At 24.6% G+C, this 25,776-nt stretch overlaps 2 protein-coding genes across 5 annotated transcripts in view; one reads left to right on the top strand and one right to left on the bottom strand.

The window, feature by feature from the left end:
* The window catches only part of LOC122508713 (adenosine receptor A1-like), a 131,979-nt gene extending 129,311 nt beyond the window's left edge, over positions 1 to 2,668 (bottom strand). Inside the window, exons 1-2 of one of the 3 annotated variants that reach the window (XM_043622237.1) lie at positions 2,089 to 2,668; positions 1,415 to 1,759 (exon numbers count right to left, since the gene is read on the bottom strand). The gene's annotated coding sequence lies outside the window, so the exon portion shown is untranslated. Of the gene's footprint in view, positions 1 to 1,414 lie in introns of all 3 variants that reach the window. The other 2 variants (XM_043622243.1, XM_043622231.1) reach the window with 2 other exon arrangements.
* LOC122508757 overlaps positions 1 to 25,776 on the top strand; it is a 166,151-nt gene that overhangs the window by 7,381 nt on the left and 132,994 nt on the right. The window lies entirely within an intron of this gene.

The raw sequence follows: 25,776 nt of genomic DNA, 5'->3' as shown, positions 1-25,776 counted from the left end.
CTTCATAATAAAATCATGATCATCATATCCTTAAGAATATCATCATTTTCTTCATAATATCATCATTTTTTTTACTATCATCATAATATCATCATTTTTTTACTATCATCATAATAGCATCTTGTTTTTTTTAATTAACATCATATTCTTCATAATGCCATCATGTTCTTTTTATTATCATCATGTTCTTCATGATAACCAATTTCTCATCACAAGGAATTCTGTTCATTAAACAATACAGCATTATTGTTATACTCCTAAAAGAATGCAGTTTCCTCTCCAAGTACCAATTCACCAACAATCTGCAAATATAATTTTCCTGTATTTCTTGTTACTCTTCATAAAAAAAAACAATTTACCATATGCATCTTCAAAGAATCTTCGGTTTATTTCCATAATATTCACGATTTCTTTGATAATTGTCATTTATTTAAAAAAAATGTTATTTATCAACAGTTTCTGTAGAATCTCCACAACAATATTTACAAAAATATTCAAATATATTTTAAACATTAGATGAAAAGTATTAGTTAAAAATAGCATTGAATATTTAGAGTTAAAGATACAATTAATTATTTACAATTTACGGTTGTATATTTGTAATTGCATTTGTAGTTACATTTACAGTTACATTTACAGTTATATTTATAATTACATTCACAGTTTTCGTAAGGATATCAAATTGAGACAAAAAATGTAGCAAAACGTTGCTTCGTAACATTATGATACATTTTTTGTCTCAATATGATATCCTTAGGAAAACTGTGTTTAGAGTTACATTTTCAGTTACATCTTACATTTAGAATTTCATTTACAGTTCCATTTACAGTTCTATTTACAATTGCATTTACATTTACGATTGCAAGCATGAAGTCATTTACAATAACATCTACAACGACATTTACAATTACATTCACGAAAATTACATTTGCAATTACATATACAATCACAATTGCATTTACAATTTCCTATTCCATTTAAAGTTAAAATTTAATTGTACAAGTATAATTTAATTAATTAATTTAGTTGTACAGTTACAATTAAACAATTACAATTATATTTCATATTTATAATTATGATTAAAGTTTTTTTACAATTACAATTAAATTTACAACTGTCTTTACAATTATGTTTAGAATTATATTTATAACAGTGATTATATTTATGTTTGCAATTATATTTAGTTATTTAGAATTACGATAGTAATTGAATTACACGATAGTAATTGAATTACACAATTAAATATTGTCCCTTGGGAGGAAAAGTGTACAATTACGTTTACAATTAAATATTGTCCCTAGGGAAAGAAAGTATACATTATACATTCCTAAAAGGAAACAAAGTCAAAAGAATACCATATATTAGAAAAAAATTAAATATTACCATATAGAAGTAAATTCAATATAAAGCTTACCGGAATTTCTCTCGTTGCGTATATTAACTGCAAATTGAAGTGAAGAACAAGCGTGTGTTCAAGTTCGTTTTACTTTTATTCCTGCTTTTATTCCCTAATATGCAGTATACATATACATATAATGTACGTGTTCTCTTGCTCTCTATGCACATGCATGCCTAAGTAGTCTTCTTCAACATTTTATCATTTCACAATCACCCACCCCTCGTTATGCAATCCCTATATTATGTAGATGTGTTGAATTGATAATGTATTGTGTTCATGTTGAAAGACCGTTTATGGAAATCTTGCGGTTCCGTGTCCCTCTCACTCTCTAAGTTCCTCTAAAGCCCAAGGTTCCTGAAACTAAATGCATGTCGAACATGCGATTTTTTTTCTCCATTCCTCCTGATGTCCTCACTTAAAATAACTTCCCCATCTCTTCTTTTGCACAATAATTTTTCTCTCAATTTTAATTTAAAACCCAAAAAATGAAGATTGAGAAAAAAATCCCTGTTATTTTGTTGTCAAACAATAATTGTATAGGTACTGTCGAAGAAAAGATTGTCGGATGGGTAAAATTACGTTTTTTTGGGGGAAAAAAGGGAGGGGTAAAATTTGAAGAAAGGGTTTTTTTTCGAAGGATAAGTCGCGATAATTATTATTGATAGTGACTTTGGGGAAATTATACACACGTGGTTGATCACGTGTGCTCTCGGTACCCTTTCATCTGTTCTGTTCGAGTGCACAGTCACCAAGTTCGTGTTTATTGTAACTTAACCTCCAAGCACTGCTGTCTAGCAGCGACATCAGTCGTTAATAAATACTAAACGCTTATATCGCCATCCAGATGTGAAAATACAAACTTTCCCTGCGAATTATAATTTGTGAAAAATCGCGAAAATTTTTTCATATACTTTTTTGTTCCTTCTTCATTTTTTTTGTACTTTTTTTAGAAATTTATATAATTAGTTTAGTGTCTTTCTTTGCGCAGTAATGGGAGGGAGTATTGGTGATTTTTTATTTGTTTCATTATGTAATTTTTTTGGGGGTCGGGGGGGTATTTTTGTTTGTTTTTTTTTTTTTTTTGTTGAAAAAAAAGGACTTTCGCGATTCCGACAGCGGCGCTTGGCGTCGCGGCGCTTTCACCGGTTCACTGAACAGAACAGCGAAACGCACGACCGCCTGGACGAGAGGTGAGCTTTTCGATAAGCGCAAGCGCAAAAGATGGGAATTTCTTATATTTTCCCTTGCCCGCCGCCGGCTAAAAACCCACCCATGTCTCACTGGATTACATTTTATGTCAACTGATATGATTCATCTTCGATCTACTATATATAAGTTTTTAGAGATTCATAAATGCGTTTTTGTTTCTTATTAAGAGGTCATGGGAAACATTTTTTTTTTCATGTGGAATCGATTTTTTAGCTTCTTTTTCTAATGTTCTTTTTTATGTTTTTAATGTTCTTTTTTTACATTTTAGCTCCTGTTTAGCTCAATTGTAGCTTATTTTTTAGCTTGATTTTTAGTTGTATTTTGGCTCCTTTTTAAGCCTCTTTTTTTTAGCTCCTGTTTAGTCTTTTTTTATCTACATTGTAGATCCTTTTTTAACTCCTTTTTCTAGTTGTATTTTGGCACTTTTTTAAGCTCCTTTTTAAGCTCCTTTTTAAGCTGTATTTTAGCTTTTTTTAGAACCTTTTTTAAACTCTTTTTTGGCTCCTCTTAAAGCACCTTTTTTACCTCCATTTCAGCTTTTTTAGCTCCTTTTTTTAGTTCTATTTTGGCTCCTTTTTGAGCTCCTTTTTCAGCTTCTGTTTTTAGTTCTACTTTGGCTCCTTTTTAGTTCAATTTTAGCTTTTTTATCTTCTTTTTTTAGTTCTATTTTGGCTCTATTTTACATCCTGTTTTTAGTTCTATTTTAACTCCTTTTTCTAGTCCTTTTTTTCTCCTTTTTCTAGCTCCTTTTCAAGCTCTTTTTTAGCTCCCTTTTTTGGTTTTCTTGTGTATCCTTCTTAAGCTCATTTTTACCTTCATTTTAACTATTTTTTAGCCCGTTTTTTGAGTTCTATTTTGGCTCTATTTTAAGCTCCTTTTTTAGCTTGATTTCAGCTTCTTTTTTCAGTTAAACTTTGTCTCCTTTTTTAGCTTGATTTTAGTTCCTTTTTTAGCTTGATTTTAGCTTCTTTTTTAGCTTTAGTTTAGCTTCTTTTTAGCCCCTTTTTTAGCTCCTACACTTGGCTCCTTCTGTTAGCTATGTTTTTTTTTTGAGCTCCTTTTTCCTTTGAGTCCAGAGAACAAAATGTGTTTCCGTCAACATATAATTGCAACATTTTCGAATTTTTTTAAAGAGAAATCGAGCTCCTTTCTTGTTATAAAGAAAAAAAAAACAAGAAATAAAACTAAAAGAAAAAATCTCCCAGGAGATCCAAGTCGCCGTTTGACCTAGTGTCTATTGATTTTTCGAAGAGTTCTATTTTCTCTGAGCAAAATGCATAAAAATAATAACCCAACTTTTACCAACGGGAATATGTATATGGTGATATGGGTGTGTCTACGCTATTGATTAATGGGATGAGAGAGAGAGAGTGAGAGAGAGGAGAGGAGAGGGTTTATTATGGATATTGATATCTAATGGTGGGAAATTTTATTTTATGGAAAAGAAAGGGGTGTCAATTCCAATACCACTATTTTGCTGATGAAGTGCATATTATTTTTTTCTATTATTTGAATTATGGATTTGATTGATTCACTTCTTTTTGTTTTGTTTTGATAAATTATATTATTTACTCGATTTTTTATTTTAATATAGGCAATTATTTACGTGGGTTTTTTTTTTGTTTTATTAACTGTTGTTTACACTTTTTTTATTATTACTAATTATTATTTACATCGCTTTTTTGTTTCATTAATTCTTGTTTACACTTTTTTATTATTAATAATTATTATTTGCATGTATTTTTTTGTTTCGTTAATTTTTGTTTACACTTCTTTTTATTATTATTATTATTATTATTATTATTATTATTATTACCAATTATTACTTACATGTTCTTAATATTTACGCATATTTTTATTATTTATACGTTTTTATAAATAATTTTTTATTTAGGTACAATTTTTCCTTTAATAATTAATTACAATTTTATTTTAATAATTATTTACAATTATCCATTATTATCATAATTAAGTTTGTCTCAATAATCAAGGTCCTTGTGTAATGGAATTGTCAATTCGATACGGAAATTAGATAATTGTCAATATTATTATATTAATAATAACAATAATTATTATTATATATTACAATTAGTAATATACTTATTTTTAATAATTATTTAACATAAGTAAATAAATAATAAATATAAATGAATATTAATAAATACTAATAAATATAAATAAATAAAAATAAACACAGTTTTTCTAAGGATATCAAATTGAGACAAAAAAACGTATCAAAACGTTGCTCGTTCGCAACTATTTTGATACATGTTTTTGTCTCAATTTGATATCCTTAGAAAAACTGAATATAAAAAATATTTATAAGTAAAAATAAATAAAATAGATGAGATTGAATAAACAAAATACAAATAAATATTAATATTGTGAAAAATTATGTGCTCCTAATTTAATGACTAAATTTATTATTATCGCTTTTTCAGAAATTATTAGAGATTTTTTTTACTCGATGAAATTTTACTGATAATATATATATTTTAAACTTCTGGTAAAACTTCCATTTTTTGTGTGGAGAATCTTTTAGTCCCTTTTTTATTTTATAGGAAAAAAAGGGTTTCTTTAAAAACTGTTTTAAACATAGACTTTATTTCTGAAAAGATTTTTTTTCTCTTTTTTTTATTGAAGTAGAGATTTCATGACTGACGTCTTTCAATTTTCATATCAAGCGTTGGGAGATGTTGACTTTTGACATAGCTGATGCCAGCTAGTTAATTGCTTATTAAACCTGACGGCTCGAAATAAGAACAGGTTCATGCTTTCGAAATATAATCCTTCTTTCGTGTCAGAGATTTCAGAATACGAATATTTAATGCGATTTATAATAGAAATTTTTTATTCTTCAAAATGATACCTGTGTTCAAATCTCATTTCTTTTTTTGATTCTCTAAATACACATGGAGAAAAGACGAAAAAAATCAAAATTTAAACACTTTTGATTTGATTTGTTTTGTATTATTTTTGCAATATTCAATTTGAAAAAAAATATTTTTGTTTGTTTATTATTATCTATATTATTATACAAAAAAAAATATTAATATCGTTTTATTAAAATGAAAAAATAGTTTTATTAATTAAATTTATTAATCACATTAATTACATGTATTAAATAAATAAATAATGAATAATAAATGATTGTCCAAAACTAATCGCCACTTTTTTAAACATCAGGAAGAGAAATTTAAAAAAGAGATAAAAATTATAAATATAAAACAACAGGAAATAAAATAAATAAGTAAAAGTTAGTAAAAATTCGATTTAGGAAAATTTTTTTTGTTTCTTTTATTTGGAAAAAATAGATTTTCAAAAATTAGATAGAAAATGAATGTTTGACTCCTACAAAAAAAAAAAAAAAATTACCGGAAAATTCCAAAGAGAACTTTACTTCGCACATACCGTTCGGTTCGTTACACCGCAAGTCCAATTAGAAGGAACTGAAATTTTTGGCAATTTAGTATTTTAAATATAATTGAAAGAAGGGAAAAAAAAAGAAAAAAATTCTTTTTCTCTTGCGAAATGAAGAATTAACTTTTCTACCTATGATATTATTCTGATAAAAAAGAGAAGATGTGAATATAAACTTTATTGATAGCTACTTTAAAAAAAGATTAAAATATTTAAAGAATATACCATTTCTGTTCATGACTAGACGGCTCTTCATCATTTATTCAGGTCATTTCAAGTGAGAACCGTGTAGTGTAATCAATCAATAAGCCAATGACCAGGGTAAAAAAATATTTTATTCTTAGAATATGTAACATATAACTATATAATATATGTATAAAAAAGGGAAATTTCTTATAAATTTTTTATATAAAAAATGAAAAATATATTCACAGGTGTGTGTATCAAGTATATATATACGTTTCTTGATTTAAAGGTCTAGCGAAGGTTAAACAAATAAATAATGATGATAATGATAATAATGAGAAAGTTGTCAAGTGAAAACTTGTTTGAATTACAAATTTTCTTTTTCCTTTTGGAAAAAAATTACTATCTCCAAGACGATATTTACATGGACATTGAAAGTAATTGAAATTTTCGCATTACTTTCTCTATTTATAATTGTTAGTTACCGTTATCAAAAAAAGTAACACCATTACTTTTTTACTTTCACAAAAACAGATTTATAATTGGAAACTTGCTAAATTCATATTAATTATTAATTAATATTAATAGGGTATGATTCTTAAATTCTGATCGTTCAAATGAACGAAATTTATTTATTTCTTCTTCAATTTAAATATTTATAACAATAATTTGTTTTATATTGACAAAAAATTATTGTTATAAAAGTGTAAAATTTAAGTTTTTAATTTTTAATGCGAACAGTAATTTATAAAAATATTTCTAATAAAAAGTGTTTCGTTCATTTGAACATTCAAAACTTGTGGAGGATCATAATAGGGTAATTAATTCAATTAATTAGTAATTATTATAAATTGGGCAATTCATTCAATTCATTATTAATTATTATTGATTAGGTAGTTAATATAATTCATTATTAGTAATTAGATTCTCTAAATTTGTTAATAATTATTAATTATTAATTATTAATAATTAATAATTATTGTTAAAGAGGTAAATAATTCAACGAATAATAATAATAATAATAATAATAATAATTCATTAGGCAATGAATTTAATGAATTATTATTAATAAATTTTACTTGTAGCAAGATTATTAATTAATTAACATTGATTAATTAAATGAAATCAATTAACTAAATTATAATTACCTTTTAATTCTATTAACATTTCAAGATTTTTGATATGCTTTTTTTATTTTTGCAGGTAAGTCCAATTAAACTGCTTACAGTTGGATAGACATTTTTTGAAAAATCTTCCCATTCAAGGTAAATGTACTAAAAATTCTTTTTAAATTTAATTTTACTGCGCCAAATATTTTGTACCTATATATTATAGAATAATTATTTATTTATTACTAATAGTAAGTTTTTACGGTTAATTAATTATTGAACGATAATAATATTAGCGAAAAATATTATTATTACTAGATTTTTTTTGTTAATAACATGAAAATAAAAATCTAAAGCTGCTAGGATTCGAACCAATTGATTCCGCGTCGCAAGTCAAGACCCTTGACCACTAGACAACGACACTCAACTTAATACACCCAGAGAAATAGTATATTTGTCTCAGAACCAACTATACTTTTTATTTGTTTCAAATAAATTTTATTTGGTTTAAATAAAAATTTATTTGGCTCAAATATATGTTTTATTTATGTCGAATAAAATTTTTAATTAAAACAAATAAAAAGTCTAGTTGGTTCTGAGACAAGAATACGTTTATTTAACTCAATTAAAATATATTTGGTTTAAATAATATTTTTCTCTGGGTGTAGTATACTATATAATTCAATTATAATATATTTTATTGCAATTAATAATAATAACTTAATAATAAGTAAATTTAATTACAACATATTTTATTATATTTTATTTATTTAATAATTTTACTATATAATACTGCATTATTAATTTTATTCAAACGTTTATTTGAATTACATTGAACTAATTTACGGAATTTTCAATTAAAACTTATAGAAAAGTATTTGCTGAAAGTTTTAAATGAAATTCTGTTTCAATTAATGAAATGTGGGTGCCTTTGAAATTTCGAAAATTCTTCAAATCATTTATTTCCTCTATTTAATAAAGTTTATATTGTATTTGAAATAAAATTTCTGCAATTTCTTGACACTTATATATGAGGAGAACGCGAGGAAGTAATTCACAAGGTTTAGCAGCAAGTTATTATCAAAAGCGTGATTGCCGTAGGAACTTGAGACTGTTTAACAGCACTCACAATTTCACGGTAATCCGCTTCGTGAGGATTTTGACATTTAAAAGCAAAAAAGAAAAGCAAAGAAAAAATATATACGTTGCCGAAAAAAATATTAACCCACGGATAACTTGATACTGAAAATTATGACACGATACATTTATCATTATATTTCAGTTCTTTTATTTGAGGGTCTGAAATTTTTTAGAAAAAATGGTTATTTATTTATTAATATTAAAATTATTGAAAATTTATTATTAATCATTTATTTTTATCTTAATATAAATAATAAGTATTAGTGTTATTTGGGGAAATATAAAATATTTATTATTATTATTATTATTATTAATAACCAAATTATAATAAATATTATTAAGTTAATAATTGAATTTCGCGCCGTTGTTGTTCTATGACGCTTCCGGTAGATGGCAAGAATGATGATTTTTCCTGACATCTACCGGAAGCGTCATAGAACTAAAACGGCGCGAAATTCAATATTCTTCATTTCCTATTCTCAGTTTTAATCCTTTTTCAAAAAAATATTTTTTCTTCAAATTGAAAAATTTCTTCGCAAACAAAAAAGAAGAATAAAACTTTATCTGAATTATAATTTCCCATAAAAAAGACAATTACTTTCTTTGGCAAATAATGAACTTTAATTCCCCAGTTCCATATACACACACACCAAAGTTAATCAATGAAATTAATTATTCAAATGTCATAGAACATTATAAAGTCCTATTAATATCTGTTTGGGAAAATCTCCAAAGTTTCTTTAAGCGAAAATATCACTTGATTTTCTCTCCTCACTGCGGAGGGAATATAACCATATAATTTACATATTCTCTTATGCCATCCACACACAAATATATATATATATTATACATACATAGATGCGTATATACACTTCGTATGCACAATTTTATTTTCCTTTGTATTGTATCTGGCGACAAGCCAAAATGTATATATTCTTGAAGTTCCTAATGGAATGAGTACCCAAAGACTAAATTATTCCCCTCCTATGAACACACAAAGAAAGCTAATACATCAGTTTTCAAAAAAAAAAAAGGAACGGAAAAAATTATTGCGTGCAATGAACTTTTCCAATATGGAACGTATTACCTATTCTTTCATCGCTTCTTCACTTTCTACATTGGAAAAACGAAAAAAAAAATTCTCAAAGCAATTTTTTTATTCTATATTTGAACACTAAAGTATTTCTATATTATTGAGGGAATTTTTCTTTACTGAAAAAAAATAGATTTATATTTTCCAATAGAGAGCAATTTGTACTTTGCCTATCGAACTCTCAATTACTTTTTTCCCCCACCACTTTTTCTTTTTAGAACTTTGACCTACAACATGTGACCTAAATTTTGAGTGTCAGTTTGTCGCTGTTGACCTACGTCTACGTTTTTGAATTATTTTTGTCCTCTGCGCCTTTGACCTACATTTGAAGGTTCGATTAGCCTCTTTATAATCATATTCAACTAACAATTATTGTAATGGTTAATAATTATTATTTAATTATTATCATAATAATTATTAACTAAGAATACTTTAACCTAATTATAATACAATTATTAAGCTTATAATTAAATTTCGCTCCGTTGTAGTTCTAAGACGCCTCCGGTAGATGTCAAGAAAAATCATCATTCCTGCCATCTACCGAAAGCGTCCTAGAACTAAAACGGCGCGAATTTCAAATTTCTTAATTTTCTATTCTCATTTTTGAATTTTTCCTCAAATAGATATTGGGGTAATAAATTATTTATACAATAATTACAATAATTTAAAAAAAATCTTAATAAATAACTATAAATAACCGACTTGTCAATTATATTAATTAATTTAGTGCTGACATTCGATCATCTTTAAAATAATTATTCAACCAATGATATTATTTCCCATCGCAAGTGAAGGTGGAATTTTTTTAAAAATATTTTTTGGGCTTAGTATACTTTTTTTGTAATATGATGTGAATGATACGATTTATGTATGTGAGATATATAAGCTAATGGTATCGAATCACCAATCTGGTTTTAATTTTATGGCTTCTTTTTCGAATGATGACATCGCGTTGATTTTAATCCTTTGTCTTGCAACACGGTGCAAAAGAATGTTGATTTAAATTAAATTATCGCACTCGCATTAATCTTCTTTATTCAGTGTTTCTATGATTTTTTCATTCACACATGCTATTTCTTGTCGCCGGCATAAAATGTGTAATGCGATAAAAATCTCATTTTATGAATTATGCAAAACTAGTTATTAAAATTAGGTTAAATTAAATTTGGCTTAAATTTACATTCTCCTTTGGAGCAAAAAAATTTGATTTTATTGATTACGAAGGAAATTATTTATTTTTAAATTTAATTTCATTAAAAATATTTATTTATTTTTTTTTATTTTCTTTAGGGAAAATTTGTTTATTTTACGTTTTTTTTTTTTTTTTGGTGTTATTTATTGAGTAGGATTTTCCTTGAAAATTTACAGTACATGGAGTAAAAATCGCGCACGTATAAACGAAGATAAAATATATATTTTTCGTCGACCATAAAATTTTTTAACATAATCTGACACAATAATCTATTGTAGTTTTCGATATTGTATAAGAAGAAAAATCACTACCTGGAAAATAGTGACCAAAAGATTGTATTCAAAAAAAGAGGACAAAGTAAAAAAAATATATAAAAAGAAAATAAAAATGAAGTAAAAATAAATACATAAATAAAAATCCCTTGTCTATAAAATACAAAAGAGAATCTGTAATTTAATCTGATAAAAAAGCGCGCATCTTGGTGAATATAATTTTTTGGTTCAATGGCACGACAAATCGCATTAACTTTTAGAAAAAAATTTAAATTTTGCTAAATTTATACCTACAAATTATTGTCGAAAATAATTATTCAGTAATTTTCCAACTAACTAAATAAGCAAACAAATAAGTAAACAAATAAATAAATAAAAAATAAAGAAATAAGTAAAGAGAAAAATAAAGAAATAAATAAGTTAAATAAGTAAACAAAGAACAAAAATTATATTTATTATTTATTTATTAACTAAAAATTTATTTAATTAATTTAAAATATTTTTTTCATCTTTCTAAATATTGCAAATGTATTTTTTGCTATTCATTATTTTTCCTCTTTTTCTACCGCACATAAAATTGTAAAATTGAGAGGAGGGAAAATAATTATCTGTTTTATTGAAAAGAAATCGATTATGATCGATTTTATTTCCAAAAGATTATGCCATCGTATAAAATATATGTATATTTCTGATCAAATTGTTATAGCTTCAGCAATAACCTGTTCCTATCTATATAGTAAACTTGTCTGACTGGCCTAAGTTATAATGGGTAATCAAGTCCTTATGTGCTTCTGATTTTATACCAGTGTATAGGGATACCCCTCCTCATAAATATACTCCTTAATATGCCCACATACACCACAAACACACACTCAGACACCTGTACAGTATACTTTGCAGATAAATAATGTTCCTCTTCAGAAATATTTCCTCAAAACGGTACAAATTGAAAATTTTTTTCTGTATACTTTTATAAATTTTTAAAATTCGAATCTCTAATGGAAATATTCAATAAAATATTTTAAAAAAGTATTTCTTTAGAATTTCAGGTGCAAAATTCCATTAGTGTAAATTTTACTCTATATTTTAAGGCACATGAAGTATTTATTTAATTGTTATAATGAATATTTATTGATATAATTATTATAATAATATAAATAAATAACGAGCTTGTCCCGTTCATAAATGAATAAATAAAAAAATTAATCAATAAAGGAAAAGAAAGTATTTAAATTAGTTAATATTAATTATTAAAATAATAATAATTATTAATATTAAATAATAGTTATTGTACTGTTTCCCTCTTCTCTGGCGAGAAAACCCATTGACGGGTGGTCCAGGCATAATGCGAGTACTCCTAATAAAGTCGGCTGTAGACGCAACATTAGGTTAATATATAGAAAAATTTCTAAAGTAGAATGGTTATGCTTAATCCAAAAAAGTATTTCTCGGGGACTCTTGTCGAAGTGCGTAAGGCCAATAGGGCAGGAGTATAAACAATAAAAAAATTAAAAAAAAAAATAATAGTTATTGTACTAATTAATAATTACTAAACTGTTTATTAGCTAACAATTATTATTAACCTAATAATACAATTATTAAGCTAATAATTAAATTTCGCTTCGTTGTAGTTCTATGACGCCTCCGGTAGATGGCAAGAAAAATCATCATTCCGTCCATCTACCGGAAGCGTCACAGAACTAAAACGGCGCGAAATTTAAATTTCTTAATTTTCTTCTCTCAGTTTTGATTTTTTCCTCAAATAAATATTTAGGGAATAAATAAAATTCAATTATTTAACATCTTTACATTAAATTACTTTAAATTACATCTTTATACATTAAATATTTATTTAACTTTAATAATAAATATTTATTTAACTGTTATAAGAAATATTTATTTTTATAATTGTTATACTAACATAAATAAAAAGAAAATAAATTAAAAAATAAAATCAATAAAATCAAATGAAATTAAATAAAATTAAACTAACATTAAAAAATAAATATAAGAAATAAACGAAATAAATGCATTTGTATTGTTTGCAACTAAAATTACGAATTTATAGTTGCACGTACAAAATGTTGTTCACAACTTTTAGACAGATGACATATTTTTCATTTTCATCTGGAACAAATAAAATTAGTTGGCAATAGTTGAAATATTTAAAGTTTGTCAACGGAACGCGTGTGTCACATCCCATAGGTGGTCCCTCATACCTTTAACTTTATATATTATTATGAATGAGAAATGTAAATTAGAGTTTTTAAATTTAATTATAAAATTTATAGGAGACGTGTCAACTTTGCATTTCATGAATTCATATAATGCATCACACATGCAAAATAGAATGGGAAAATAAAATAAAAGGCAAAAGGTACAAATTCTCATATGTATTAAATTTTCTAATTGAGTTTCATTCAATTTAACTTTTGTTTATTTAAGAGTTAATTCAGTGATAAATTGAAAAACTTTAAATTTATACCAGAAAAAATTACACACATTTTTAAAAAATAGAAGTTTGGGAAAATTAACAAATTTCATTTTTAATAATAATAATAATAATTTTACTAATTTATTCTAAAAAAAATAGAAGTTTGGAAAAATTTATAAATTTTATTTTTAATAATAATAATAATAATAATAATAATAATAATAATAATAATAATAATAATTTAATAATTAATTAAATAATTAACAAATTAATTAGTTAATTAATTAATTAATTTATTTATTCTAAAAAAATAATAGTTTGGAAAAATTTACAAATTAAATTTGTAAATTGTAAACAAAATTCATAAATTTAAGAGTAAGTTGTTAGTTTAATAGTTATTTAATGTTTATAAAGTAATATATTTTTCGTCATTGTATTAAATTTCTCAGTTAATTATTTATATGACTAGAAAATTGTTTGTACGAATATATATAGTGCAGTTAACGTTAAAAGCATTTACAGTGGTGCATAAATATATATATATGCAGGTATATGTACTACTTTACCATTAAATTATGTCTCAGCTGCTGTGAAGTTGTGCGGTTAAATATCTTTGCATCTCATTTTTCTTTGTAATTTACTAATCTTATTCCTCAGTAATTTTCAACTTTGTATAATTACTATTTTCTTTTTATACTTTAATCTTTTGAATATTTTTATCATATTTTAAATAAAATTCACAATTTTTCCAATTTAATTATAAATTGGAAAAAAAAACCGTTTGAAGACAATAAATATTTCAATAAAATGTATTTTTTATTAATTTCATATAATTTAGTATAAGATAATAATATAATATTAATATTTATATGTTTTTAAAGACTTTATACTAATTTGTATATTTTATTATTTTATAGTGCAGATGTCTTGTAACAAATACATCTGTACCATAAATTTCCCCACACACGTGTAATACTCCCTTGGGCATCAGGATCAATTTCGAAACTGAAACTCAATCGTTAATCAATAATTAAGCCCTTAATCCTAAATTCTAATTGACTTACCGAGGAATTAATTGTTGATTAAGCACCAAATTGTATTGACGAGATGAAATCTTTTACAACTTGACATTATTATTTTGCCTTTCGAGTATAATATGTAAACCGCTCAGAAAAATACGTAGCATTCATGTTTTCTTTTTTTTCCTTTTTTTTTGCATATATAATTTAAAATTTCCATCTTATTTTGTTTTATGTCCTCTATTTCTTTCATATCTTGTTTCTCGTTTCTTTTATTCATTTCTCTTGATGTAATTTTTTTTAAATCCGTATTTTCTTTCTTGTTTCATTATTTTGTAATTTCATTATATTTTCATTATTTCATTATTTATTTATTTATTTATTATCATAATTTTATTACGATTTTATTTATTTTATTTTATTTCAAAGTATATGTCTGTATTTTATTACATAAAAGGCAAAGAAAGGAAAAATTTGTTTTCAATATTAATTTTACATTTTATTTTTATTTTATTTTTTTATTAATTCATTACTTTATTAATTTTTATTAATTCAATTATTTATTGATTTAAACAGCCATTTTAAGTTTATTTTACTAATTTATATTATTTTCGTTATAATTATTCTTTTAAATACTTATCACACTTTTTTTATCAGAAAAATTAACAGTTTTAGTCAAAAGAAAAATATCTCTCAATGCGATGAGAATGTAAAAAGGATACATAAAAAGTTTGATTTTTGACATTTTTTGTTTTGTTTAAATAACAGGAGTAATGCTGAACTGTGATCTAATTATTCTTTATCAATGAATTCCACTTGATATTTTTCAAATAGAATAAAATCAAAAACAATCTATGGCGCCTTGCCAGTTATAAATGTTGGAAAATTCTTTAGGCGATGTGCCAAAAATTTTTAGATATACGACTCTGAACTGAAGTTTTGACAGGAGTCTCTTCGTGACATGAACTTTAACGAACTTATCACTCAGTTTTCTTTTGTCCTTAAAAAGTTATAGTATTATTTTTATTTATTTTTCTTTTTGTTGTAAACACATTGGAATGGAATTGTTATTTTTGCAATATATTCAATTGGATGGAGAAATATTTTTATGTTTATTTATTATTATTCAATATATTAAAAAACTTATTTATTTGGTAAATAATAATTAATAATAATAATATTATTATTAATAATAATAATTAATAATAATAATTTGGTAAATAACTGGTTATTTTCGTGGAAAATAAATTATTTTGGTAAATATTAAATTAGTCAGAACCAATTAATTTGATAAATAAATAATTATTCAGTTTCATATTTAATTATTTTCATAAATATTAAAATAATTTGGCAAATAACCAATTGATTTGGTAGGTAAACAATTATTTTGGTAGATAACCAATTATTTTTATTTTTATTATTATTATTATTTTTTTTAAATATTTAGTAAAAAACAAATTTAATTAGAATCCAATTTAATAGAAAACAAATTTAGTTTAAAAAGAAAATTATAATTTCATAGAAAACCAATTTGATAGAAATAACGAAAATGAGTAGAAAACTAATTTCCTTAAATAACCATTTCCGCAAAATTATATTTTGCACATCAAATCGTATAAATATATTATTTATAGTTTTTACTTTCAGAAAAATATAATTAATGTGAATTAAGTTCACAGACCGTTAAAATTGTGTTGAACGGTAATTACTTCGGTATTTATAATTTTTTTCCTACTTTGCAAAAAAATAGAAGAGATTTCAACATATTTGCCGTGTGCTTTTAATACAGTGAATGACATGAGCTTGTTAGTTTGTGAATTTCCTCCATTTCCAAGTCAATTTAATTAGATCTTGATATATATATTTAAATGCTATAAGACAGTCTTTCATGATTGTCAGTTATCATTAAATCGCGAATAATCTGATTTTATATACACGTGCATCTCAGAGAGTATGATTATCATAATAGGATGTCTCTTCTACGGTTATGATCGACTTTATATATATATATTGTAGTATATATACATGTAGAGCTAATTTATACACAACACGCTTCTATCGTTACTCATCGTCACGGAGAAATTTAATAACTAATACGGAAAATTATATTGACAGCCATAGTTTATCGTCTCGTATGGGAAATAAGTTTTAATTGTAATTTTTTAGTACGTGCGGATCTTTAGAACGCACAATTTTTGTTAGTCTACTAAATTGGTTATCTTTCATATTATTTTCGAGTTTTTTCTCCGAAACAAATTATGTCAAATGATTGCAAAATTCAATTATTTTCAAAAGTAATAAAATTCTTTGCAGAAATTCAATTACAGTTCAAAAACTTTTTTAAAATTCTCGTCAAAATTTCAATTATCTTTATAAATAATAAAATTATTCTATACGAACTTCAATTATTTTCAAAAATTTTAATAAAATTCATGGCAAAATTTCAATTATTTTCAAAAATATTTTTCTCAATTTAATGATTTTCAATATCTATTATTTTCATAAAATAATAAAAATTTCACAGAAATTCAATTATTTACAAATTTTTTTAAAATTTCTTCGCAATATAATTCAATTATTTACAAATTTTTTTTAAATTTCTTCGCAATATAATTCAATTATTTTTGTAAATAATAACATTTTTACAGGGATTCAATTATTTTTCTAAATAATAAAATTCTTTTTAGGAATTTAATTATTTTCATAAATAGTAAAACTCACCGCAGAATGTCAATTATTTTTAATAAAATCTTAATCGAATTCCTCAATAAATGCAATTATTATTTAAAATTTTATTAAAATTCGTCAAACAAATTCAATTATTTAAAAATTTGTTGATTAAATTCTCTATGAGAATTCAGTTTTAAGAAACATTCAAATATACAATAAATTATTTTTTGTATTTAAAATTTTTAATAATTGAATATTCTAGTAGAATTTTATAATAAAAATTGATTTAAAAATGAATTTCAGTTAAAAACAACTGAATTTGAAAATTCTCAAAAAACTATTTTAAAAATTATTAAAAATTATGGATTTATGGAAAAATTTTAGTTAACACTAAAAAAAATTTAATTTTGGTAAAGTTACAAATTATTGCAGAAATTCAATTGTTTTCAAAAGTAATAAAATTCTTCGCTGAAATTTAATTATGTTCAAAAATACTAAAATTCTTAGGAATTTAATTATTTTCATAAATAATAAAACTCAATGCAGAATTTTAATTAATTTTAATACAATTTTTATCGTATTTCTCGGAAAATGTAATTATTCTTAAAAATTTTCTTAAAATTCGTTTAAAGAATTCAATTATTTAAAAATTTGTTGATAAAATTCTTTATGAGAATTCAATTGTTCAATAAATAATTTTTTTTTTATTTAAATAATTGAATAGTAGAATTTTCTAATAAAAATTGATTTAAAAATGAATTTCAGTTAAAATTTTAGATTATAATTGAATATTAAAAGCATTATAGCGTGAATTTTTAGAAATAATTGAATTTTGAACTTTGAAAATTTTAATTTTTCATACTTTTAACTAACAATTCTGTAGAAGAATTAATTTTTTTTGAAAAAATTTATTTCAAATTTACATGAAATTATTTTTTTGATGTTTTTATTTTCTAATATATATTTAATTGAAGAATATTCGAATAATTGAAATTTTAAAAAATTGAATTATAAACAAATGAATTTGATAATTCTCAAAGAACTTTTTCAAAAATTATTAAAGAAAAATGGATTTATAGAAGAATTTTAGTTAAAAACACTAAAAAAAAATTTAATTTTGGAGAAATTACAAATTATTGCAGAAATTCAATTATTTTCAAGAGTAATAAAATTCTTCGCTGAAATTGAAATTATTGTTCAAAAATAATAAAATTCTTTTTAGGAATTTAATTATTCTCATAAATAATAAAAATCATCGCAGAATGTAAATTATTTTTAATACAATTTTAATCGTATTTTTCGAAAAATGTATAATTATTCTTAAAAATTTTATTAAAATTCGTCAAAATAAATTAAATGATTCAATTATTTGAAAATTTGTTTATAAAATTCTTTATGAGAATTCAATTTTAAGAAACATTTAATTATTCGATAAATTATTTATTTATGTCTTTGAATAATTGAATTCTAGTAGAATTTTTTAATAAAAATTGTTTTTAAAATTAATTTCAGTTAAAATTTTAGATAATAATTGAATATTAAAAGCAATAAAGCGTAAATTTTTAGAAATAATTCAATTTTGAAAAAGTTAAATTGAATTTTTTTTTTGGTATTATTTGAAGTTTTTATTTTTTAAAATATATTTAATTGAAGAATTTACGAATAATTGAAATTTCGTAAAATTAAATATTATAAACAAATGAATTTGAAAATTGTCAAAGAACTTTTTCGTAAATTGTTAAAAATAATTGATTTAAAGAAGAATTTTAGTTAAAAATTGTTGAAAATAATTATTGAATTAAAATGATGAAAAGAATTTTGAAGAAGTACAATATTCTTATAATATAAAATAATGATTTTATCAAATTGACAATTTTTAATTATTATAAAACATGAAGAAATCAATCACTCCGAGTAATTATTGATTTCCTTCATGTTTTCTAGTTACGAAAAAATTTAATTTACAGTTTTAAGTAAAATGTTCTCTTATTTGACTCGGACTCGTTATATTTTTGTCAGTAATAAAAGTAATAAAGTTAAAATAATATAAAGTTGAAAAATATTATTTCACGAATTTATATTCTTTCTAATTAAAAATCACTAAAATTTAGTAGAATTCCTGTAGAAATTCTATAGAATCATTCTAGTGAAATTCTGTAAAATATTCACTAGAATTTTTATAGAATGATTCTGGTGAAATTCTATAGAACTTTTTCAGCTCGGATGTAAAAAGTCTTATATTTTTGCAAATTTTGTAGACATTTTTTTCCTTTTCTCTTCACACCTTTATTTACATGTTTTCATCACTGTTGTTATGATTATAATGCTGCGCTTTTGACGGATGCATATAATATACATAATTGATATATTCTCCATCTCTTATATGTGCGTTATGTGCATGTATAATTTGTGGCATATAATATCTCGAAAATATTGTCTCTTTGACCTGTGGCAACAAACAATATATACATAAAATATATAATATTCCTATATGGTCGTTGACAGTAAAATCTATTTCCGTAATATGCCATAAAAGCGCACTCAAATCTAGACAAACATCACTAATTTTTTTCTTTTATTTTTGCTTATTATGTTTCGATTTTATAACAAAATTTAAATTCTACTCCATTATTTTCAAAATTGAATTTTATTTTGTCTAAATAAAAGAATTTATAATCAATTAACGTAAGCTCCGCTTTTGTAATGGTCATAATATTCCTAAATTTTTGAACGTCCAGATGAATAAAATATTTGCTTCCAATAATTTTAAATTAAAATTTTTAAAAATTTTAATTTAAATTTAAACCCTTTTCGAAATTTAATTTCTGTTAATTTCAGTTGATTTAATGAAAAATTAATTTTTGTTATCGCCATTCATTTCTCATTAGCCATATAATTATATGTTTTTGTCTTAGTGACATCTATCAAATAATAAATATAATAAAGAAAAATTAAATAAAATAAATATCAAAATAGTACAAAACATTAAAAAAAAAACTAATAAATGCTTTCGGAACCCGAAGATGAGTGCGACATTATACACCTTAACGGAGTGAATCCCGTTTGTTCGGTAATGTACCCATTGTAAGTTGAGATACAAATCGGAAGCTTGCAATTATTCCATTGCACGGTTTAACTAATCCATCTACGTAATGTTTCATGCAAAATCGCACACATACACACACAATTCCCTATTCTACATATATACATATAGTTTTCTTCTCATCAATGTAAATGACAGGTAAATTCAAGTTTGTGCAAATGCACTAATGTATTCAAAGAGTATTTATGTCTCCCATGCACAGAGGTTTAAAACATAATCGCCCCCCAAACACGCAGTATTCTGATTGTACGTTTCAACAACTTTGAATTCAAGTTGTAAAGAGTAATAAAAGGTATTCATTGCAATGCAACATTGTCAATGGGTCTTTGTTTTAAGACATTTTCAATAATTGCGAATGGGTTCAATTTTTCGTTTCTTTTTGTTTGGTTTTTTTTTGTATACAAAATATTTGTGAAAGTATATAGAATTCTTTTGTCGAAAGAAGCTGTTTGAAAATTCACATATATATTCTTTTATTCACGTGTGTATTTATTTGAAAACGACGATAACAGAGAGAAAAAAATGTACCTATATTCTTCGATTATATAACGACAAAGAAATGTAATTTTACGTGAAGTGTGTACTTTTGTTGAGAATTTTTATGATTTTGTAACAATTGTGTATGCCCACCCTTAATAATAATAAGGTATTTTTTTGTTGGTTACATGGCTTGTTGTATATAGCAGGTAGCCAAATAATAAGGTGTTAAAAGAAGTGTTAATATTAATATATCTTTAATATTGAGAAATATTTACATTAATATCCCCTTAAAGCTTACAATTATTGTCAGTATTAATGATCCCTTAACAGTAGTGTCAATGTTAGTAAACCCTTAATATAAGAATTATTAATAATGATATTCCCTTAATATTAGAGAATATTTACATTAATATCCCCTTAAAATTAGGGTCAATTTTAAAATTCCCTTAATAATAAGAAGTATTAATATTAATACATATACCCTTAATGTTAAGATCCATTAATATTAATATAATTAGTGAACTCATAAATAAAAGAGATCAATAATAACATACCCTAAATATTAAGAAGTATTACTATTAATATACCCTTATAATGTTAAGATGTATTAATATTAATATACCCTTAATATTTGAAAGTATAACATAATATTAATATCCCCTTAAAATTGTGCCAATATTAACCCGTTGCCTGTTTGCAACCCAACGTTGGGTCGTGAAAAAAGATGGCCCAGACTGTTTGCGACCCAACGTTGGGTCGTGAAAGTTTTAGCAAAAAATTGAAATTTGTTATTTAAATTATAAAATAAATTCTTTTATATCATTATTCACATACTATAGGTATCAATGATACTAGAAAAAGTAATAAATAAATAATTGTTTATTATTTTTAAGTAATATAACAATTTAAAAGATTTTGATGGACATTTTGGGGCACTAAAATGAATATTTTTCCAAACAGTGAAGGGGTTAATAAAACTCTAAAATTATAATTACTAAAAGTACTAAAATTAATATTATACTATTAGTATTTAATATACCCCTTATATTAAATGCTATTACTAATTTTCCTCTGACTTTGATTAAGTACTATATATTTTAATTGCCCTTAATATTAAATATTAATATTCCCCTAACATTAAGTGCTTTTTATTTAAAAATTTTAATATATCATTAATATTAACCCAGGCGCGAAAGACCAGTGCTGACGATGGGTTGAAACTTGACTGAGTCTTGAACGCCCAGCGTGGGTAACCCAGAGTTGAAGCAGTCTTTATATCATTGCTACTCAATATTGGTTCAGCATGGGACACCAATGTTCGTCCCATGCTCGATTTAACACTCGGTCAATCTTCGTGAGTGGAGCTTCAACATCCAGTCTTTATTCAAGCTTGAATCAATCTTGATAGTTTATTTATTACCGTGTGCACTTATAACAATATTAGATATAAATATTTATAAATTATTTAATATTAAAATATTATTAGTGATATTTTTTAGTAATTTTTTATACTATTTAAAAATTATTATTCTTATTATTAATTATTATTCATTATTATTAAATAATATAATAAGTATTATTATTATTATTGTTATTAAGATATAAATTGGTAAATAAATATTAATATTTATTTAGTGTATAATATTTATATTAATTATATAAGATTCATATAAATAAAATTAAATTATATATTATTTTTTTTCTTGCAATGTCAAATTATTATTTTCAAAGTTCAAGAGTTTCGTTTATCTGAAAAATTTTCAGTGAAAAAAATGTTCATTAGGTAGTAATAAATATTTATGCCTAGTAGTTTTACACTAGGTTTAACTGTTTACTGAATATTATCAAAAATATATTTCTCGTCAAACGCGCGCGACTAAACACAAATAACCTTGAGATTTTACAGCGCGACGTTGCGATTGTCGTGCTCCCACCATCCCATCTACTCAATGCTTTCCCCTCATGACATCACAGGCGGGGAGTGCATTGAGTAGATGGGATGGTGGGAGCACGACAATCGCAACGTCTCAAGGTTATTTTTGTGTTTAGTCGCGCGCGTTTGACGAAAAATATATTTTTGATAATATTCAGTAAACAGTTAATCCTAGTGTAAAACTACTAGGCATAAATATTTATTACTACCTAATGAACATTTTTTTCACTGAAAATTTTTCAGATAAACGAAACTCTTGAATTTGAAAATAATAATTTGACACTGTGCGAGAAAAAAATAATATATAATTTAACTTATAAAATTATCAGAAAAAATATTTTAATATTAAATAATTTTTAAATATTTATAGATAATATTGTACAGTGCACACGGCAATAAAGGAACTGAATATTGTAACAAGATTGACCGAGTCTTGAATCGAGCATGGGACGAACATTGGTGTCCCATACTGAGTGACGGCACTGGCATTGATATAGTAGATTAGGCGAGAAGCCTTCCAGCCTTCTGTGGCCGAGCGGTTTAAATGCGTGCGTTGAGAACTTCCGGTATGCGTTAGGGGCGGGGTGCGTGAGTTTCGATCCCACATGCGAGCGAATATTTTTCATTCTTTGTTATAAGCGTTTATATAAAATAATAAAATTGTGTGTTGTGTTGTGAATAAAAAATGTGAACATGTTTATAAATAATGTTAAAAGTCTGTTAAAAATCAAGAAAAAAATGTAACGATTAACAGAAAAATTGTCTTTTTTTACTAAAATTATTTTTTTAAAATTACTATTCAAATGATATTTATTGTTAGTAATATATTCTTATTTATATGAAGATAATATAATTATTACAAATAATAACTTATTGTCATTAAATACCCAACGGGAAGTTGCCAATGTTAACGATTGGTTCAATAATGGGCCATGCTTGGTACCCAATGGTTTTTTCTTGGCAAAACAATTGGCAACCATCATTGGACCACCAATGGTTTAAACTTGGGATGATCACGCTACTGCCAATGATCGGTAGCCAAGCATCGGGCCAATATTAGTTGCCAAGGAATTGCCAAGGAAACAAAATCGATTTTCAAAAGCTTGATTTTTTATTGGCAGCCAACAAAAAACAAAGGTTTTGAAAATTGATTTTTTTAAATTATTAATTAAAATTTATTTTTAAAAAATATATTTTTCAAAAATTTATTTTAAAAAAATATATTTTTTAAAAATATATATTTTTTTAAATTAATAGAACATATTAATTTAATTTGTCACCTCTGGTAAAACAAAGATGAAAGACTGATAAATTCCCTCACTTTATATTTTACAGTGGAGGGATGACTGTGAATGTCTTTGCGAGAGAGGAGCAGGTACTTATATAGAGCCAGTGAGAAAGGTCACAAGCGAGAAAAAATCACTAGCATGCACTCTGGCGGCGCTTGTCGGAACTGTTTTCTGGCGCGCATGCATATCCTGACGTTATCGACACAGCGCTTGGCAACCAACGTTGCGCCACTTCCGACAAGCGCCGCCAGAGTGCATGCTAGTGATTTTTTCTCGCTTGTGACCTGTTTCACTGGCTCTATATAAGTACCTGCTCCTCTCTCGCAAAGACATTCACAGTTATCCCTCCACTGTAAGATATAAAGTGAGGGAATTTATCAGTCTTTCATCTTTGTTTTACCAGAGGTGACAAATTAAATTAATATGTTCTATTAATTTAAAAAAATATATATTTTTAAAAAATATGTTTTGTTAAAATAAATTTTTGAAAAATATATTTTTTAAAAATAAATTTTAATTAATAATTAAGAAAAATCAATTTTCAAAACCTTGGTTTTTTGTTGGCTGCCAATAAAAAATCAAGCTTTTGAAAATCGATTTTGTCTCCTTGGCAATTCCTTGGCAACTAATATTGGCCCGATGCTTGGCTACCGATCATTGGCAGTAGCGTGATCATCCCAAGTTTAAACCATTGGTGGTCCAATGATGGTTGCCATTAATGTTCCAATAATGGAACGGAGTTCGCCAAGCATGGCCCATTATTGAACCAATCGTTTACTTCCCATTGGGTATATATGTATATATACGCACATGAATTAAAATAATAACAATAATATTTATTATTATTATTAATAATTCATATATTCACATTATATTGAATAAACTTGAGAAACGAGTAAATTTGGGAACAGTGGAAGCAGTCTTGTTTCAGTCCTGCATTAGGCGTCCGCAGCATTGATTGAGCATTGGTGCCAATGCTGAACCAAGGCTCGCGCTGCAGTCTGGAATCGGTGTTACATTAAAGCTTCGATCATTCCTGCTCTCGCTGATTCACTCATGCTCAATCAATGTTGACCAATGCTCGGCCAATCTTTATAAAGCCTGAACTCGGCGTCACTTCGCGCCTGGGAAGTGTTGTTAGTATTAATATTCCCATATAATAGTGTTTACTATTAATATTAGGTAATATCCCTTTAATAATTAAAACTATTGATATTTCCCTAAAATTAAGTATAACAATAATTTCAATATACACTGTATATTGAGTATTATTAACATTCCTTCAATTTTAATAAGTTCTATTAATATTAATAATATTAGTAATATCAATAAATTAATAGAATATTCCCCTAATATTACGTATTACTACTAATATTTTAATATTAAGCATGCTATTAGTATTGTTATTCTAATAATAGTATTTATAATTAATAATATTCTCCTAATATTCATATCAGTATACTACTAATAGTATTTCCCTAATATTGTATATTTAACATTTTAATATACACTTAGTATTCAATACTATTAATATTCCTCTAATGTTGAGAACTATTATTACTAATATAAATATTCCCTTAATATTATTCTAATAATATTAATACACTCTTAGTATTAATAAGTGCTATTAATATTAATATACGCCTGATATTATTATCCCCTTAATAATAAATAGTTGCAATGATATTTTCCTAATATTAAGTACTATTAATTTTAATATACACTGAATATTAAGTATTATTAATATTAACATTCCCCTAGTTTTTAATATTAATACAATTAATATTTTTTTAAATATTTAGTATGTTAATATAACTTTAGTATTAAG

The sequence above is a fragment of the Leptopilina heterotoma genome, unplaced genomic scaffold (genome assembly GCF_015476425.1).
Source record: "Leptopilina heterotoma isolate Lh14 unplaced genomic scaffold, ASM1547642v1 Lhet_114, whole genome shotgun sequence".
Taxonomy (NCBI): domain Eukaryota; kingdom Metazoa; phylum Arthropoda; class Insecta; order Hymenoptera; family Figitidae; genus Leptopilina; species Leptopilina heterotoma.
The sequence above is the reverse complement of the archived record's forward strand: the minus strand, read 5'-3'. Positions and strand labels throughout refer to the sequence as shown.